Source organism: Narcine bancroftii, chromosome 6 (genome assembly GCF_036971445.1).
Source record: "Narcine bancroftii isolate sNarBan1 chromosome 6, sNarBan1.hap1, whole genome shotgun sequence".
NCBI classification, from domain to species: Eukaryota; Metazoa; Chordata; class Chondrichthyes; order Torpediniformes; family Narcinidae; genus Narcine; species Narcine bancroftii.
The window spans coordinates 185,039,805-185,045,987 of record NC_091474.1 but is presented as its reverse complement, the minus strand read 5'-3'; positions in this window follow the sequence as shown (position 1 = coordinate 185,045,987).

Here is a 6,183-nt window from a genome sequence, read left to right as displayed (position 1 = left end):
AAAAAAAAAGTGGAGGAGCTCTCAGAATGGGTAAGTTCAATGGTGTGGGTCAAAAAGAAGAACAGTGTGTGCATGGACCCAAAAGACTTGAATGCCAATATAAAGAGGGAACATTATCAGATTCCAAACAGGGTGGAAATTACAAGTGAGATGGCTGCAAAAAGTTTTTCAGCAAATTGGATGGATCCCAGGGCTTCTGGCAAATAAAACTGCATGAAGACAGCACAAAGTATTGTACATTTAATACACCATTTGGCTGATACTCCTGTCTGAAGATGCCTTTTGGAATAAATGGTGTACATGTACACATGGATGACATGATCCTATGAGGATCCACACAAGAGAAACACAATGAGAGGCTCATCTAAGTGCTACAATGCATCCAGAAGTACAGATTAAAGATAAACAGAGAAAAATATCAGTTTGGTGTGAAGGAAATCACCTTTCTAGGAGATAAGCTATCAGAGGGTGACGTCAAACCATATAAGAACAAGTGAAAGCAATTCTCAACATGCCCAGGCCACACGGACAAAAAGGGCAGATTGAGAGTGTTTGGAATAATCAATTTCTTTCTCTTTATTGGGTTTAACATAATAAGCATACACAATAAATGCAGATTTGTGAATTCAAGTCAAAGGCCAACCACAAGGAAGAATGGGGATGACTGAAGACCATTCTAAATACAGAAATTGAGCTTTTGACGTTCTTTGACACATCCAGAAGGATGAAAATATCTACAGAAGCTTCAAAAGATGGAATAGGTGCTGTACTATTTCAGGCCATGGGAAAATATTGGAGGCCAGTCCATATGCATCAAGGACGATGACCACATCTGAATGCCAATATGCGCAGATCGACAAAGAGTGCCTAGGTCTGGTCTATGAAGTTGATAAATTCCACAGCTATGTGTATGGTCTACCAACATTGGTGGCAGAGATAGACCTCAAGCCATTAGTAGCCATAATCAAGAAAAATCTCACAGAGATGGCACCACAAATTCAAAGACTGATGATGAAGCTACAAAGTTATGACTTTGAATTGGTGTACACAACAGGAAAACTTATTATGTTAGCTGATGCATCATCAGGGGTAACAATGCAGAGTGAGGCACACAATGAGAGTTCCACAGAGACAGAAGTGAATCTCCACATGAACCTGATCACTGAATCTCATCCCATATCTCACATGAAATCCAAGCAGATTGCAGCTGAATCAGAAAAGGACACAGTTCTATAAAAGGTCATCAAGAATCTGAATGTAGGTTGGCCTAGAGGTGAATGTCAGCAATATTACAACATCAGAGCTGAGTTGAGTGTTGTCAATGGGCTTCTACTCAGATAGAGAAGAATTGTCATTCCTCAATTACTGCAACAAGAGATGCTGAAGAGGTTACATGAGGGGCAACTTGGAATGGAAAGTGCAAGAGGAGGGCCAGAACTGCTGTTTATTGGGCAGGGATAAATGCTGACATTGACAGGATGGTCCGAAGCTGATACCTGTCTGAAACATTACACAAAGCAGGCAAAGGAACCTTTGATCATAACTGACTTACCAGAGCACAAAATTGCGACTGATCTGTTCCACCTGGATGGAAAGAATCACATGGTAGTTATTAACTATCTATCGAATATCCTGAGATTACGCTGCTTCCTAACATGTCTCTGCCTGTGTGATCAAATATATGAAATCAATCTTTGCAAGACATGGAATATCTCAAATCATCTACAGTGACAATGTACCATGCTGCAGTTGTAGAGAATTTCAGAACTTTGCAGAAGAGTATGATTTTGACATGTGAGTTCAAATCCTCTGCATCCACAGTCAAATAGTAAAGCAGAGAAAGGACTTCACATAGTTAAACAGCTGCTCAAGAAAGCACAAGACAGTGGCTCAGATTCTTATCTAGCTCTGTTGAATTACTGAGCTTCACCACTTGAACATGGCATGTCACCTGCTGACCTCCTGATGAGACGTAGAGTGTGCTCCACAATTCCCTACTCTGCAGACCCAAACAAGAAAAGAAATGACAAACAGAAACAAAAGTGTCTGCAAAGAAAACAAAAAGCCAACTATGACAAGTCACCAAGAAGTTTAAGGCCACTGGCACAACACAACACAGTGAGACTTGGAGATTCCAACACCTGGGACAAGATGGCCACTGTCCTGGATAAAGTAAATCCAAGATCCTATGCTGTCAGAACAGAGGATGGTCAAATACTGAGGAGGAATCGAAAGAGCCTGCTGAAAATGCAAGAGACACTCAAGAACAGTCAAATGCTGAAAATCAAGCCTGTACAGCAACAGAGGGAACACCACCAGAGATAGACAGTAGTGGATCAGTGGAGTTGACAGATGTTCCCATGTTGAGAAGATCCACATGCATTATCAAAGCACCTGACAGGCTGAATCTCTAAAATAAAAAGAACTGCACACTTAAAAAGTTAGTGCTGTTGATGTTTGTAGCCACCTTTATAAATGTTGGCTTGTTAGAAAATTTTTAATGTAAATGTTTAACTTTAAATTGAAATGAATACCATCTAGATTGAACATCTTTTTAGGAAAGGATATCTGGTGATTGGGAGTTGGTAATCCCCCTGACCACTAGAGGGAGTCAGAGATGAATGTTCCACCTCGGGTTAGATGCAAAATGGTTGCCACACAAGATTGTGAGTTGTTAATAAATAATACAAAATAACCCAAGTTTCTTTATTACAATAAAAAGAAACATCAAAGCAATGATCACTCGGCAAAGATTACTTTTGATTTCTGTTAAAGATCAGGAGAGGAGAGCTCATTTTAATCTGTAAATTTTCTAACAAGCCAACATTTATAAAGGTGGCTACAAACTACAAGCCAGTAGCATGTAACATCAGGCTGCAAAATTAAGCTTTAAAGCAAAAATTAACATTCTTCCTTTGTTTGCTTTTGCAGAAACATTAAAAGGAACAATGAGTGTCAGATAGCCGCAGATCAAATATAGTTAGAGAATCAATGAAGAAAAGAAGAGAGAGAGAGAGATTCTGGTGAGGTATCTCAGAGATTATATCTTTAGTAGGGTGACTAAAATCTGGAATGGTCCAGACACCAGAAAAGTAAGAGGATAGATATCTCAAAAGGTTGTACAGCTGGACCACATTGCAGGATAGAGAGGGCAAGGTCATGGAGAATTTTAAAACTAAATGAGAATTTTAAGTTGGAAGCATTGTTATTAGAAGCCATTACAGTTCAGCAAGCAGAGACATTTCAGTGAATGTAAGTTGGGACCTAGGCAGCAGAGTTTCAGATGACCTCAGGTTTATGAGTTGTATGTGGGCTGTCAACAAGGAATGCTTTGTGATAGCAAAGACAAGCATGAGGGATGTTGAAATATATTTGGCTAAACGTTATCCCTCTGATTGTCCAACCTTTTCCCAACACAAAATCAGAATATTATATTACATGGTGCAAGATACAGTAACAAGTTGAGTTTTTGAGCGGAAGGGAGAGATGATATATTTAATGATTGGGTCACTGAATTTGGATAAACATTTTGATACAAAATGTTAAATAGAAAACACAATTCACAAAAAAAAAAGCTTCAGGTGCATCAAAACCAACAGGATAGTGAAAACATCTTTTAATGTTTATAGTTAAGCAATCAGTTGGTTCATAGAAACCTTATGGCACTATTTCCTACTTATACAATTAATCAGATAGAACCACTGCACAGAAAGCAGCTTATTTGCATCAGTTTACAAACTGACTACATCCAGATGCTCTGATCTCTCTGTTCTCAAGCCCACCCTAGACACATGTCCTCATTCATGCACTGTTAGCTTCATTTGCCTGAGCTTTTTATTTTTCCCATCCATTATCAGAGACCTCAGTTTTCTCACTGTCAGCATCTGTTTTATCAGAGAGTTTCTCAAACCACAGCTCTGAGCTTTCACAAACTCTGAACACACTACCTGTATTCCCTATGTCAATTTTGCCTCATCATTCATTGGACTTTGCTTGATCCCACTTATAATCATAAACATTTTTTTTGTGTGGAAATCACTCAGCTAAAACATTTAGGCAATAAACAAAGTATAAATACACTCCAATCTGATTCGTTGGATGTAAAATAAACTCTCTAACATTAGTGGTATGGACACAATCCAAGATTAAGATCTGATAAATTAATATTCGTGAATAATTATTCACAGTTGCCAAAAAAGTATTTGCATCAACACTCACAATTGCTGTCATGGAAACTGTCTCTGATGGCAGTTGTAAAAAGAAACATCTGCCTTTTTCATTTACGGGAAAAGGAAAGGCTGAGAAATAAGAATGGGCCCCAGGCAGAGATGCAAGGATGGATTTCACATTTAGCTTGTTCCTTCAGTACCTTCCAGGATAATTTATGAGAAAAAAAGTTAGGATACAATTATATAACCTTCACCTGAGAAAGAGGCTATTTGGCTTATTATTGCAATGCCATATTTAAATGAAACCTATTTGATGGACCAAGTGGATTAATCTTATTTCATGTTCATAATTTTTAATTAATTTTCCCTTCAGTATTATTGTTTGCCCTAATCGTTACACTAAATATTTAATTCTATGTTCTTAAAATCCACTTGAGTAAAATAAAGTCCTTAAACTGCCAACTTTTTGCTTCAGGTATTACAATTATTCCCTTTGGAGACAAATTTAGAGAGTTTTGCATTCACAGTCCATGTATGAAGAACTCATAAGCATCATCTGTAGGCTTTTATTCTTTGATTTAGATAGAAATTTTTGCAAGGCTTACTACTCCCCAAATCTGATGTGTTCTGCAAATTTTACCCCTTGTTACCAATTCACTACCCAGTGAAAATAACTTGTAATGATTTTCTCTGACCATTTCAGAACTTTGAACAGTTCCATCCTGAACCTTCTTGCTCCAATGACCATTAGGTGAGAAGCAATGTTAGCTGGGATGGAATTTGTGAATGCTATTACAGATTGGTTGGTGCAAATGGCATGAAACCACTTAACCTGATCCTGGCCAGATAAAAGACAGCATTTTATCAGTACACAATGCTGGTCCAATGCTATTACAGAATCAGCAATTGTGCTTGCATCAGCTGCAGTCTCCAAGGAGTTTGTACGTTCTCCCCCTGACCTGCTTGGGTTTCCTCCGGGCGCTCCAGTTTCCTTTCACATTCTAAAGATGTACAGGGTTAGTTGGTTCATTGGTCACATTTGTGTGGTGCGGGCTTGTGGGCTGGAAGGGCCTGTTACCACACTGTTTCTCTAAATTAAAAATTTAAAAATAGATTAAACAGCAATGATAATGGCTAATTTAGAGTGAATTAACCGGACTGGAAAAATGAATGCATTCAGAGTAGATTTTCATTTAGAACTGAAAACAATTGAGATCATTGCATATATAATTTTAATAGGAATCTTTATCTCTGAGAAAGTGTATTGAAAAGTGCGGCACATGTAATGGTAGAAGCTCAACTTATGGCATTCCATGAACTTAGTAAAAGAGGACCAGGAATATGATATTTGGTGTTTGAGTCTATTTGCCAACTCAGTACCATTAAAGTTGTAATATGCACATTGATTTGAAGGTTCACATTTTCTATTATGCTTGAGAAAAGTAATATTTAGATATATAGAAATTTCCTTAATCCCACTTTGGACAGTATGACTGAACTGCAACAATCTGAGTCATATTTTGCGAGATACTGTCTTCATATTTTAAATCTTGAGAAAGCAGCTTCCATCACCATCCAGGCCATTCCAATTTATCACTGCTTGCCATCAGGGAGGAGGTACAGGAGCCTGAAGGCACACACTTTATGTTACAAAAATAGCTTCTTCCCCCTCCTCCATTAGGTTTCTCAATGGACAACGAATCACTTCTACCTCACTTTTCTCTATCTTGCACTATTGTATATACTTGTGTAATAGTTGAGTTTTTTAGACCAAATCCGCGGTCGGGGCATTGGGAGGGCAGTTGGAGTATTGGGAGCTCAACTTATGGCATTCCATGAACTTAGTAAAAGAGGACCAGGAATATGATATTTGGTGTTTGAGTCTATTTGCCAACTCAGTACCATTAAAGTTGTAAATACACTCACTTTTGTCCCCTAACTCTCTTGAATTTCTGGCAGGTCACTGGTGTCTTCCACAGTAAAGACTGATGCAAAATATCTATTTAGTTCATCC